Genomic DNA, 15,340 nt, shown 5'->3' with positions numbered 1-15,340 from the left:
TGCGAGTAATAGAGGAAAGAAGAAAACAATTTGAAGCAGAAAAAAGTAGCTTGTATAAATATCTACTCATTATAGAATATTTCAATTTATAGCTTTTACAAAATGAATTGGTCACTGAAGTCATCACTGAACTTCAACAACAAAATGAAAATCAATTTTTTTCATTCTTAATTGACAGAATGTATACTTTTTTTTTAAAGATTTTATTTATTTATTTATTTATTTGACAGACAGATATCACAAGTAGGCAGAGAGACAGAAGGAAGCAGGCTCCCTGCCGAGCAAAGAGCCCAACATGAGGCTCGATCCCAGAACTCTGGGAGTCATGACCTGAGCCGAAGGCAGCAGCTTCAACCCACTGAGCCACCCAGGTGCCCCCAGAATGTGTACTTTAAAATATTTCCTTCTAAAACTCTGAATTGCCTCAAGCATAAGGGATGGGAGATGTCTAAAATAACCTCTATCTTTGTGCTGATCCCAACATGTCCCCAATGCTAATTAGAGTACTAACAAAATACACACTTAAAAACATGGATGGACAAATTCTGAAAAGCAAAGTGCAAAATAATATGCTACCTTTCTTGAAAAGTAGGGTGGGAATAAAAATGTATTAACATATTTGTAATTGTTTATAAATGTATAAAGAAACTACAAAAAGTTAAAAACTAGCAATAGTCAGTAACTGAGGGAGAGATGATATGTGAAAGCAAGAGCTTCTTCTGTGTGTTTTTACTACATATTGGAATTTCAGTATTATCTGGTCAAAAATTAAAAACATACCACTGTCAAATACAATTTTTTTAAAAAATTACCATTAATGTTTCAACACTAAACATACGTTATCAGTAAGAAAGAACTATCCTTAATTCATTGTGTTTAATATTTATCATTTATATGAAAACTGATTTTACACTTTATATATTTACCCTACTGGAATTCACTGATTCATTCATTTTTTGGGAAATCCTTATTTATATTTATTTCTCCTTGCTCTGCTACCAATATATCATCATTAGCCATGTCTTTGGTTGTACAATAACATCTATCTATATCCAACTGAGACTGATTACAAATTATCCATCTTTAGCTGCTTATTTTGTCAATACAATCCAATGGAAATACAGTATTATATTTATTAAGAAAACTAGAAAAATGATGTTCTTCCTCCTCATACAAAGCAAGCTAAGACTATTTAGCTATGTTCCAAAAGTTGAACAAGGAAAAAAATTTAAAATAAGGTGTATTTTCTTTCTTGGCACTTCACTATTACAATTCTTTGGAAATTATTATATATTTCAGTAAGAAATAACACATTTGGGGAAAAGATAGAATGACACTTTTCCAGTCTGCCAGGAAACAGAGCCCTTCTTCAAATGAAGACCTATCAAAATATGCAAGCAAATGTCATGGCAACAGAAGCTCTCACCATGGTAACATCATCCCAGCTTCAAAGGAAAACCACTCTAATTCATCATGTACTGCAAGACAAGGCATTAGACTAATTCCAATTTTCATTTTACAATCTATCCATAACATTCAATATATCTGGCAGTAGTAAAGATTTAATAAAAACATTAATATTTCATAAGAAAGCAATATTAAAATCAAAGCTGACTCAATTTATATGCAAACTGATTAATGCCAGGGATATCAAATCAAGCAGACCCACCCTACAGAAAATCAAGATAGTGATAAAGACACAAAAACAATGACATCATAACTGTTTAAGTGTAAATACTCTCAACTCAATACAGAAACAATTAAATGTTTGATATTCACAGGATAGCTGGTAGACAAAGCAAGAAAAGCCTTTTTAAAAAATAAAACAAAGAATATAATTTCAAGATTTTTATTATTACTTCTACGTTGTAATTCATCATATATAATTCTATTTTATTTCAGTATGGATTATTAATGGCACAAAAATTCTTACTTAGAAATATGGGTCTCCAGAAGACAAAAGTAAAATCAAATATGATTTTTTAAAAGATTAGACATTGATCAGTTATTACCACAAATAAAATTTTACTATGCTATATACATCATTAAAATCGTCTTATAAAAGCTAGTAAACAAGTATTATCCACTTTGTAAATTAAAAGATCTAATAGCTGTCAAGTAAAAGATCTACTACCTATATACAAATGCCAATGGTCATTTTAAAATATTCACTTTTAGATGACAAAACACAAAAAATTAGCGATTCAAACTGTCAGTAAAACCATTAAACCAAAACCTTGTATGTAAGAGTCTAATAAAGTCTAACTGGCTTATGGTATAGACTTACAACCAGATGATACACGTTTGAACCTTAAACCTTAAATTTACATAGGCTTACATTAAAATAAACAGCTAATTTTTTCTTTGAAGAAAATACCCATTTTTCCCAAAATATTTAAATATTTTGTCAAATAGAGCTTTCATTTGAAAATTTTAAAAACACTGTGAACAAAGTAATATGTCACCTTTAAATAAAAATTAGTTATTTTTGCATCAACAGCAGAGCATGTGGGGAAACCAAAAGGCAGCATGGATAAAGAAGAGAGTAAACTGCCTTCAAATCTAATTTTGGTCTTCAACTTGAAAGTAAGGGGAAATTACTAGAGGTAAAGGAAGAAGAGTACTTTGGAAGCAGTATGAAGAAAAGATTGAAGGGGGACAAAGTGAACGTTGCAGGACCACTGAGGATGCCACTGCAGCAGATCATCCAAAAGGAAATGAATGGTTAAGTCACTTTAGAGCTGTGGCAGAGGTCACTGAGAGAAAAGGGAGTAACTCAAGAGGTATTTCAGTGATAAAGCAGGAAGAAAGAGCAAGACTTGGACATGGATCAAAAATGACATCTGGATTTCTCATTTAAATAAGCGAAGTAGGAAATGCTGGGAAAGAAAAGATTTTTACAGTTTGTATGTTTGCTTGTTTGTTTGGGGGGTAGAAATGGAGTTTGGCTTTAAAATGTATTGAGTCTTTAGTGTTTCTGAGAAATTTTAAAAAGCAGTATATCAAGGTAGGCGATTAGATAAACAAATATGGAGCTTAAACAGAAATCAAAAGTCTGACTTATAAGACATAACTAAAGTCATGGATGTGGATGAGATTTCTAGGGAGAGAGTAGAGCATGAGAAAGAATGGAGGTCCAGAACTTTAAGCCTTGAGAAAGTCCAAACTTCATGGGCAGTAGAAGACAAAGAGCTTGAATGAGATGGAGAAGAAATGGTTTAAGACTAGAAGAAATTAGGAGCATGTGGTGTCAGACACCATGAAAGAGAGTATTTTAAAAAACAGTGGACAGAGAGGGAGGAGTCAAGATGGCGGAGAAGTAGCAAGCTGAGACTGCTTCAGCTAGCCGGAGATCAGCTAAATAGCTTATCTAAAGATTGCAAACATCTGAAAATCCACCGGCAGATCGAAGAGAAGAAGAACAGCAATTCTGGAAACAGAAAAACAACCACTTTCTGAAAGGTAGGACCGGCGGAGAAGTGAATCCAAAGCGACGGGAAGATAGACCCCGGGGGGAGGGGCCGGCTCCTGGCAAGCAGCGGAGCAACCGCGCACAAAATCAGGACTTTTAAAAGTCTGTTCTGCTGAAGGACATCGCTCCAGAGGCTAAACCAGGGCGAAGCCCACGCAGGGTCAGCGTGGCCTCAGGTCCCGCAGGGTCACAGAAGGATCGGGGGTGTCTGAGTGTCGCAGAGCTTGCGGGTATTGGAACGGGAAAGCCGGCTGCAGAGACAGAGCCGACAGTAAGCTCACAGCTCGGTGTTACCGTGAACCGGTCGCAGGCTCGGTGAGCTCGGAGCGCGGCCGGAGGTCAGGCAGACGGGAGTGACTGGGCGCTGTTCTCTGAGGGCGCACTGAGGAGTGGGGCCCTGGGCTCTCGGCTCCTCCGGGCCGGAGACCAGGAGGCCGCCATTTGTATTCCCGTCCTCCAGAACTCTACGGAAAGCGCTCAGGGAACAAAACCTCCTGAAAGCAAACCCAACCGGATTACTCACCCCGGCCCCGGGTAAGGGCAGTGTAATTCCGCCTGGGGCAAAGACACTTGAGAATCACTACAACAGGCCCCTCCCCCAGAATATCAACAAGAAATCCAGCCTAGACCAAGTTCACCTACCAAGGAGTGCGGTTTCAATAACAAGGAGAGCAGCAGAATTCCAGAGGAGGAGAAAGCCAAGCACGGAACTCATGGCTTTTTTCCTGTGATTTTTTTAGTCTTGCAGTTAATTGAATTTTTTCTTTTTCATTTTTTTTTTTTTTTCTTCTCGCCTTCGGGTAAATTTGTTTTTTTTAACTATTACCTTTTTCTATTTTAACGATTTTTTACTAGTTTATCTAATATATATATTTTTTTTCTTTTTTACATTTTTCTCAGGTGTTTTCTCTTTTTTAAAAATTTTTTTCTTTTCTTTTTTTTTTTTTCTTTTCTTTGTTCTTTTTTTTTCCTTTCTTCCTTTTTGAACCTCTTTTTATCCCCTTTCTCCCCACTCACGATTTTTGGATCTCTTCTAATTTGGTTAAAGCATATTTTCCTGGGGTTGTTGCCACCCTTTTAGTATTTTACTTGCCCCTTCATTTACGCTTATCTGGCCAAAATGACAAGACGTAAAAATTCAACGCAAAAAAAAGAACAAGAGGCAATACTGAAAGCTAGGGACCTAATCAATACAGACATCAGTAATATGTCAGATCTAGAGTTCAGAATGACAATTCTCAAGGTTCTAGCCGGGCTCAAAAAAGGCATGGAAGATATTAGAGAAACCCTCTCGAGAGATATAAAAGCCCTTTCTGAAGAAATAAAAGAACTAAAATCTAACCAAGTTGAAATCAAAAAAGCTATTAATGAGGTGCAATCAAAAATGGAGGCTCTAACTGCTAGGATAAATGAGGCAGAAGAAAGAATTAGTGATATAGAAGACCAAATGACAGAGAATAAAGAATCTAAGCAAAAGAGGGACAAACAGCTACTGGACCACGAGGGGAGAATTCGAGAGATAAGTGACACCATAAGACGAAACAACATTAGAATAATTGGGATTCCAGAAGAAGAAGAAAGAGAGAGGGGAGCAGAAGGTATACTGGAGAGAATTATTGGGGAGAATTTCCCCAATATGGCAAAGGGAACGAGCATCAAAATTCAGGAGGTTCAGAGAACGCCCCTCAAAATCAATAAGAATAGGCCCACACCCCGTCACCTAATAGTAAAATTTACAAGTCTCAGTGACAAAGAGAAAATCCTGAAAGCAGCCTGGGAAAAGAAGTCTGTAACATACAATGGTAAAAATATTAGATTGGCAGCTGACTTATCCACAGAGACCTGGCAGGCCAGAAAGAGCTGGCATGATATTTTTAGAGCACTAAACGAGAAAAACATGCAGCCCAGAATACTATATCCAGCTAGGCTATCATTGAAAATAGAAGGAGAGATTAAAAGCTTCCAGGACAAACAACAACTGAAAGAATTTGCAAATACCAAACCAGCTCTACAGGAAATATTGAAAGGGGTCCTCTAAGCAAAGAGAGAGCCTACAAGTGGTAGATCAGAAAGGAACAGAGACCATATACAGTAACCGTCACCTTACAGGCAATACAATGGCACTAAATTCATATCTCTCAATAGTTACCCTGAATGTGAATGGGCTAAATGCCCCTGTCAAAAGACACAGGGTATCAGAATGGATAAAAAAACAAAACCCATCTATATGTTGCCTCCAAGAAACTCATTTTAAGCCCGAAGACACCTCCAGATTTAAAGTGAGGGGGTGGAAAAGAATTTACCATGCTAATGGACATCAGAAGAAAGCAGGAGTGGCAATCCTTATATCAGATCAATTAGATTTTAAGCCAAAAACTATAATAAGAGATGAGGAAGGACACTATATCATACTCAAAGGGTCTGTCCAACAAGAAGATTTAACAATTTTAAATATCTATGCCCCCAACGTGGGAGCAGCCAACTATATAAACCAATTAATAACAAAATCAAAGAAACACATCAACAATAATACAATAATAGTAGGGGACTTTAACACTCCCCTCACTGAAATGGACAGATCATCCAAGCAAAAGATCAGCAAGGAAATAAAGGCCTTAAACGACACACTGGACCAGATGGACATCACAGATATATTCAGAACATTTCATCCCAAAGCAACAGAATACACATTCTTCTCTAGTGCACATGGAACATTCTCCAGAATAGATCACATCCTCGGTCCTAAATCAGGACTCAACCGGTATCAAAAGATTGGGATCATTCCCTGCATATTTTCAGACCACAATGCTCTAAAGCTAGAACTCAACCACAAAAGGAAGTTTGGAAAGAACCCAAATACATGGAGACTAAACAGTATCCTTCTAAAGAATGAATGGGTCAACCGGGAAATTAAAGAAGAATTGAAAAAAATCATGGAAACAAATGATAATGAAAATACAACGGTTCAAAATCTGTGGGACACAACAAAGGCAGTCCTGAGAGGAAAATATATAGCGGTACAAGCCTTTCTCAAGAAACAAGAAAGGTCTCAGGTACACAACCTAACCCTACACCTAAAGGAGCTGCAGAAAGAACAAGAAAGAAACCCTAAGCCCAGCAGGAGAAGAGAAATCATAAAGATCAGAGCAGAAATCAATGAAATAGAAACCAAAAAAACAATAGAACAAATCAACGAAACTAGGAGCTGGTTCTTTGAAAGAATTAATAAAATTGATAAACCCCTGGCCCGACTTATCAAAAAGAAAAGAGAAAGGACCCAAATAAATAAAATCATGAATGAAAGAGGAGAGATCACAACTAACACCAAAGAAATACAAACTCTTATAAGAACATACTATGAGCAACTCTACACCAATAAATTTGACAATCTGGAAGAAATGGATGCATTCCTAGAAACATATAAACTACCACAACTGAACCAGGAAGAAATAGAAAGCCTGAACAGACCCATAACCAGTAAGGAGATTGAAACAGTCATTAAAAATCTCCAAACAAACAAAAACCCAGGGCCAGACGGCTTCCCGGGGGAATTCTACCAAACATTTAAAGAAGAACTAATTCCTATTCTCCTGAAACTGTTCCAAAAAATAGAAATGGAAGGAAAACTTCCAAACTCATTTTATGAGGCCAGCATCACCTTGATCCCAAAACCAGACAAGGATCCCACCAAAAAAGAGAGCTATAGACCGATATCCTTGATGAACACAGATGCGAAAATACTCAACAAAATACTAGCCAATAGGATTCAACAGTACATTAAAAAGTTTATTCACCACGACCAAGTGGGATTTATTCCAGGGCTGCAAGGTTGGTTCAACATCCGCAAATCAGTCAATGTGATACAACACATCAATAAAAGAAAGAACAAGAACCATATGATACTCTCTATAGATGCTGAAAAAGCATTTGACAAAGTACAGCATCCCTTCCTGATCAAAACTCTTCAAAGTGTAGGGATAGAGGGCACATACCTCAATATCATCAAAGCCATCTATGAAAAACCCACCGCAAATATCATTCTCAATGGAGAAAAACTGAAAGCTTTTCCACTAAGGTCAGGAACACGGCAGGGATGTCCATTATCACCACTGCTATTCAACATAGTACTAGAGGTCCTAGCCTCAGCAATCAGACAACAAAAGGAAATTAAAGGCATCCAAATTGGCAAAGAAGAAGTCAAACTATCACTCTCCGCAGATGATATGATACTATATGTGGAAAACCCAAAAGACTCCACTCCAAAACTGCTAGAACTTATACAGGAATTCAGTAAAGTGTCAGGATATAAAATCAATGCACAGAAATCAGTTGCATTTCTCTACACCAACAGCAAGACAGAAGAAAGAGATATTAAGGAGTCAATCCCATTTACAATTGCATCCAAAACCATAAGATACCTAGGAATAAACCTAACCAAAGAGACACAGAATCTATACTCAGAAAACTATAAAGTACTCATGAAAGAAATTGAGGAAGACACAAAGAAATGGAAAAATGTTCCATGCTCCTGGATTGGAAGAATAAATATTGTGAAAATGTCTATGCTACCTAAAGCAATCTACACATTTAATGCAATTCCTATCAAAGTACCATCCATCTTTTTCAAAGAAATGGAACAAATAATGCTAAAATTTATATGGAACCAGAAAAGACCTCGAATAGCCAAAGGGATATTGAAAACGAAAGCCAACGTTGGTGGCATCACAATTCCGGACTTCAAGCTCTATTACAAAGCTGTCATCATCAAGACAGCATGGTACTGGCACAAAAACAGACACATAGATCAATGGAACAGAATAGAGAGCCCAGAAATAGACCCTCAAATCTATGGTCAACTCATCTTCGACAAAGCAGGAAAGAATGTCCAATGGAAAAAAGACAGCCTCTTCAATAAATGGTGCTGGGAAAATTGGACAGCCACATGCAGAAAAATGAAATTGGACCATTTCCTTACACCACACACAAAAATAGACTCAAAATGGATGAAGGACCTCAATGTGCGAAAAGAATCCATCAAAATCCTTGAGGAGAACACAGGCAGCAACCTCTTCGACCTCTGCCGCAGCAACATCTTCCTAGGAACAACGCAAAAGGCAAGGGAAGCAAGGGAAAAAATGAACTATTGGGATTTCATCAAGATCAAAAGCTTTTGCACAGCAAAGGAAACAGTTAACAAAATCAAAAGACAACTGACAGAATGGGAGAAGATATTTGCAAACGACATATCAGATAAAGGACTAGTGTCCAGAATCTATAAAGAACTTAGCAAACTCAACACCCAAAGAACAAATAATCCAATCAAGAAATGGGCAGAGGACATGAACAGACATTTCTGCAAAGAAGCCATCCAGATGGCCAACAGACACATGAAAAAGTGCTCCATATCACTCGGCATCAGGGAAATACAAATCAAAACCACAATGAGATATCACCTCACACCAGTCAGAATGGCTAAAATCAACAAGTCAGGAAATGACAGATGCTGGCGAGGATGTGGAGAAAGGGGAACCCTCCTACATTGTTGGTGGGAATGCAAGCTGGTGCAGCCACTCTGGAAAACAGCATGGAGGTTCCTCAAAATGTTGAAAATAGAACTGCCCTATGACCCAGCAATTGCACTATTGGGTATTTACCCTAAAGATACAAACGTAGTGATCCAAAGGGGCACGTGCACCCGAATGTTTATAGCAGCAATGTCCACAATAGCCAAACTATGGAAAGAACCTAGATGTCCATCAACAGATGAATGGATCAAGAAGATGTGGTATATATACACAATGGAATACTATGCAGCCATCAAAAGAAATGAAATCTTGCCATTGCGACAACATGGATGGAACTAGAGCGAATCATGCTTAGCGAAATAAGTCAAGCAGAGAAAGACAACTATCATATGATCTCCCTGATATGAGGAAGTGGTGATGCAACATGGAGGCTTAAGTGGGTAGGAGAAGAATAAAAGAAACAAGATGGGATTGGGAGGGAGACAAACCATAAGTGACTCTTAATCTCACAAAACCAACTGAGGGTTGCTGGGGGGAGGGGGGTTGGGAGCAGAGGGGTGGGGTTATGGACATTGGGGAGGGTATGTGCTTTGGTGAGTGCTGTGAAGTGTGTAAACCTGGTGATTCACAGACCTGTACCCCTGGGTATAAAAATATATGTTTATAAAAAATAAAAAAATTAAAAAAAAAAAAAAGACAGTGGACAGAAGTACAGACTATAATAAATGAGAGTAAAAAAATAGTCTAAAAATGATCTTGATTTTGCAGTGAAGAAAGATCATTGGTGACTTTTCAAAAAGAGCAACTGATTCAAACAATATTTACTTAGATAAAGGCCTTTTAAAAATACAATCTTATCTAAAACTACAATAATATGAAAAAGAAAGAAATCAGAGCTGTCATGATGTAAACATAATGCTTACCTCATAACCCATCCCTCCCAGATGATCCTGAGGTAGTTCACTGAAACCCAGAACTCTGGAAATTAGTGTTTTGAAACCACTGGGCTAATATGGAAAGTATCTTTTTAGCTCTGATTTTCTATAATTCTGTAAATGCAATTTACTTTGTTTAAATTGAGGCTTTCATGACAATTAATGATTGCTCTGTGCTTTAGTAATTCAGATACTGTTGCATTCCTTTATAATCACACACAAAAAAAAAAGCTCTAAATTTTATTTTCCTGAACATACTATTAATTAACTTTGCTTTTCCTTTTTCTTATAGATAATGAAACATAGGACATTAAATAAGATGGTAAGCAAACTTTCTTCTAAGCCAGTGTTTGGTTTTGCCCTCATTAGAATCACCACCTTTATATAGTATCTTTATCACTATTCTTCAGTTTTTTGCCAAGATTCAAGTATCTTCTCTTTTTTCTTCTTTTTTAGCAGGAGTAATATGTGCTACCTTTTATTCAACTCCAATTCACCCACTATAATTAATGTAATGGAGAGAATTAACTTCTTGCTAAGTTGTAAGTAATTAGCACCAAACAAATGCAGGCCTAAGAGTTTTCTCACAAGTAGATACACCAGGAATCCTCTTCATCCTTCACCATTTATTTACCTTTATTTATTTCTGTGGTATCAGAGAATGGATTAGAGGTTAAAAACCAAACTTTGTCTACCCCAACCAAGACTGCCTCTCTGCTTTACACAGACTCACTCAGATTGCTAGAACAGTCACTCAGATTGCTAGAACGGTCACTCAATCAGTTCCTTTCTTCACTTATTTGAATTTTCGCGTCAAGGGAGCCAAGGGATGCGATACCACATTGTGAGAAGTTTGGGAGATTTTCTGATAAACACGGTGAATTAAACAGGTGCATTTATATCCACTTTGATATGAAAACTCACTAAAGCAGGAGTTACAGAAAAGAGGTATCAACAGAAAAGGAAACAGGAGAAAAGACAACAGCCGAAAACAACATGTCAATATATTTCTGAAAGACAGAAAGGAGATGGAGACGTTAGTAGAGCACAGAGCACTGAATACCCCTTGCTTGCAGAGGAGGATATCAATGATAACAATTTTTTTTTTAAAGATTTTATTTATTTATTTGACAGACAGAGATTACAAGTAAGCAGAGAGGCAGGCAGAGAGAGAGGAGGAAGCAGGCTCCCTGCTGAGCAGAGAGCCCGATATGGGGCTCGATCCCAGGACGCTGGGATCATGACCTGAGCCGAAGGCAGAGGCTTTAACCCACTGAGCCACTCAGGCGCCCCTCAATGATAACAATTGATGCTGCAGCCACAGTTCTCCAGAACGGATCAGATCAGATAATGCAGGGAACAGATAATCAAGAAGATTGCCAAGGTGGGGGAAAGCTGAGGCATGGTACTGAAAACAAGGAGAATGGTTGAAAATCTTTATAAAGAACATTTAAACCTCTAGGTTCCCTCCTCCACCCCAGGCAAAAGGCGGGAGATACCCTTACACTGTGGAAAAACCAAAGGACCAAAGCTCTAGTCCAGAAGATTCCAGTGTAACAGAAGAGTGAAACAACTGGAAAGTTCAGTAAAGCTTACTTACTGAATAGTGGACCCTCACCCCATTATCTTTTCTAATCCAAGAATGCTAATAGCCAAGCAAATGAAAATAAGGAAGAGCCGGGAGCCTTGTCTTTGAAGAGGCTAAAGAATTCCAGAGAAAAGAACTACAGATTCTAACATTTGGATAAATCCCAATTTAAAAATAAAGGGTGAAAAATTTACACATATTTTAACATGATAAAAAATACTGTAAGGTATATCAGGTTACTATACTATAGTACATAAATTTGCCGTAAGTGTCCATCGCTTACCCTGCCTGCACTTAATTATTAAAGCTGAGTTCATGAAAGGCTTTAGATTTCCCCAGAAGAAAAATTTAGAAATGTTGGCAAACGTGACATCAAAAATTGGCTCTTGGTCTGATTAAGGTTCCTAAATTCTCATTCAGAACTTGCTTTCAAAGAAAGCCTAACAAAGGAAGGTAATTCACAAATCACGCAAGGACAGAATCAGAAATTACACTGGGTATTAGGCTCTACAGCTATGAGTCGGAAATACCACACCAAACTAGGTACCTGTGGCAGATTGCAAAATGGCCCCCAAAGATAATCAGGAAAATCCATCCAAATAGTATAGCATTAATACCATGAATAGAAAATGGTATTGCTTGCCCTAATAAGTAGTCCTAAAATTAGATATGATGAAAATGAATCAGGGATACTAAGTTAGAGTAAATATACTGCCTTTAAATAGTGTAAAACCAGGCCCACACTTAGTTGGTTGAAATAAACAGATTTTCTCTTTATAAACTGAGAGAATAAATAAAAACTGGAATTGAACTAAATTTCTTATTGTGTGATGCAATGTCATTTAATGCTCTGTCTCTGGACCATCTAAAACCACATCTCCCACCACTAGAAGCTACACCTGTCTGTAATCAACTCTGTTCTTACCTCTTTATACTGAAAACTTAAGAGCTGCTGAAAAAGAAAATTAACGTCTTTCCTTTGGATATGCAACAGCAATCAGAAAAAGGCCATTTTATTTGTTGAAGAAAAGGAACTTGATGAAAATAGGTGAGCACAGTGGCTTCAATCCCAAAGAAATAGGTGAAAGAAAAAACTTAAGTACTCCTTCTTTGAAAGCAATAAAGAGAAATCATAAAAGTTATGAATTATTAGATAAATAGATATTAAACTCTGCTTTCTTTAGCAGAATATCATGAATACAACGAGTGATGATGTCACTCAAGTTCACCTACCTAACAGAAATTTACATTTTCATTTTTTAAAAGAGGTAGAAAAGCCACAAATCTCTGTGTAGAAACCAAGCATAGCCTCACTTGTGGATTTGGTAAATCAAAAATTTGAAAATGGAATACAGAGGACCCTTGCTATGGTGGTAGCCCAAACTCAGGACACAGTAAATAAGAATAGAAAAATCAGATTGCAATTGCAAAATTAAAATTATAAAATTAAAAAAAAAATCAATACTACAAAGTTGCCTATAATGAAATTTTGCATGTAAGCAAGGAAAGTGCTCTCCTGAATGGATTCATGCTAAATGGAGCCCATTCTGGAGGGCAAAGTTAATATATTTTACATTCAGAATACCCTTTAGAAGATTTAACACAAACACAATAGAAATACCAAAAAACAAACACAGAAACAAAAAACCCACCAAAGAATTAAACAGAATGGGTAGACATGTGACTAAGTACCACAACCTTCTTACAATCAGATGCCAATCTATCTATTAATAGTGAAGTCCCACTAAAGAGTACACTAGAGTACACTGTGAAAGGTATGCATCTGTGGTAAAAATTAAGACAGAGTTGACTAAGTGTAGTTTTAAGAAATAAAAAACTAGGGGCACCTGGGTGGCTCAGTGGGTTAAGCCACTGCCTTCAGCTCAGGTCACAATCTCAGGGTCCTGGGATCAAGCCCCACATCCAGCTCTCTGCTCAGCAGGGAGCCTGGTTGCCCCTCTCTCTCTCTGCCTGCCTCTCTGCCTACTTGTGATCTGTCTGTCAAATAAATAAATAAAATCTTTAAAAAAAAAAAAAAGAAAGAAAAAACTAGATAGAAAATGTTCAAGAGAAATTACAATTAGAAATGAAACACACTAAAATCATTAAAATTTCATGGAAAATGAAAAGAATTAACCAAAGATTAATAATGAGTACAGTATAGTGCTGTGTCATCAATTAAACTTTTATAAAAAATAAGTAGTGAAATTTTTTTAACAATTTTTTTTTTAATTTGATAGAGATCACAAGTAGGCAGTAAGGAAGGCAGAGGGAGAGGGGGGAGCAGGCTCCCTGCTGAGCAGATAGCCTGATGCAGGGCTCGATCCCAGGACCCTGAGATCATGACCTGAGCCGAAGGCAGAGGCTTAACCCACTGAGCCACCCAGGTACCCCTGTGAAATATTTTTTAATAACAAAATGAGTCTTTGTAGATATATGCTAACCTAAAGATCAGAAAGGCTAATAAGAAACTGATAATTTCTACTGATGAACAAAATGTGACCCTTTCAAAGCTATTCCATATACTATGTAATCTTAATAATTTAGCATGCAAAAGTGAAAATTCTATTGAAATATGATGGTAAGAGGAAATAATTAATAGAAATACAGTCATATAATGTTAGTAATAAACTTCATAACAATTCTATTTTATTTAATGCAACAGTATAAATTTCCTTTTAAGAGATATGTTGTTTTCAGGAAAATAATATAAGAGTTTATTCTCTCTCTTATTAAGAATTATTTACCCAATACATTTTCCCTCATACTGGCAGGAAGAAAGAATTCTTAAGTGTTAATTTATATTCATATACATTGATCCTCATATGATCATTACAGAACTTTAGAGCTAAACTATTACAGCTTGTATATTTTACAGATGAAGAACTGGAGAACCAGAAAGACCAATTCTAACCCACTAGAAAGTCTCTGAGAAGAATATGCAAGTAGCAAAGTTCATATTATTGTTTCATGAAGAACAAGTGTTTGCATTTGGGATTCTGCAAGGAAACAAGTGAGAATTTAAAGAAAGTCAATGAAATTTTTCTTAAAAGAAAAAAAAAGATTTAGCATAAATTCGATTATACATATGCATGTACAATAAGAAAAATAAAATAGCTATACATGTTCAAAAAGTCTGCCTATATTTCTTTCTGTTGTCTGATTTCCAAGGCTACGACTTCTAAGTACTATGTTAAATAGCACTGGTGAGAGTGGACATCCTTGTCTTGCTCCTGACCTTAAAGGAAAAGCTCTGTTTTTCCTCATTGAGGATGTAGAACCATGGGTTTTTCATATATGGTCTTTGTTACGTTGAGGTATGTTCCCCCATTCCTACTTTGTTGAGGGTTTATATGGTGCATAGATGTTGTATTCTGTCAAGTGCATTTCATCTATTGAAAGGATCATATGATTCTTATCCTTTTACTCAGTAATGTGGTGTTTCACAATGACTCATTTACAACTGCACCAAAAACCATAAGGTACATAGGAATAAACCTAACCAAAGAGGTTAAAGAACTGTACTCTGAAAACTAGAGAAGAACACTTATGAAAGTAACTGAAGATGACACAAAGAAATGGGAAAGCTCCATGCTCATGGATTGGAAGAACAAATATTGTTAAAATGTCTATACTTCCCAAAGCAATCTATACATTTAATGCAAGCCCTACCAAAATACCACCAGCATCTTCCACAGAGTTAGAACAAACAACCCTAAAATTTGTATGGAACCACAAAAGACCCTAAAGAGCCAAAGGAATCTTGATAAAGAAAAGCAAAGCTGAGGCATCAAGTTATATTACAAAGTTGTAGTGATCA

At 36.8% G+C, this 15,340-nt stretch overlaps 1 protein-coding gene across 1 annotated transcript in view; it reads right to left on the bottom strand.

Moving 5' to 3' along the window:
• The window catches only part of RNGTT (RNA guanylyltransferase and 5'-phosphatase), a 351,237-nt gene that overhangs the window by 157,399 nt on the left and 178,498 nt on the right, over positions 1 to 15,340 (bottom strand). The gene's annotated exons all lie outside the window — the stretch shown is intronic.

Source organism: Mustela nivalis (genome assembly GCF_964662115.1).
Source record: "Mustela nivalis genome assembly, chromosome: 5".
Classification (NCBI taxonomy): Eukaryota; Metazoa; Chordata; class Mammalia; order Carnivora; family Mustelidae; genus Mustela; species Mustela nivalis.
This window is presented reverse-complemented; position numbering and strand designations above follow the sequence as displayed.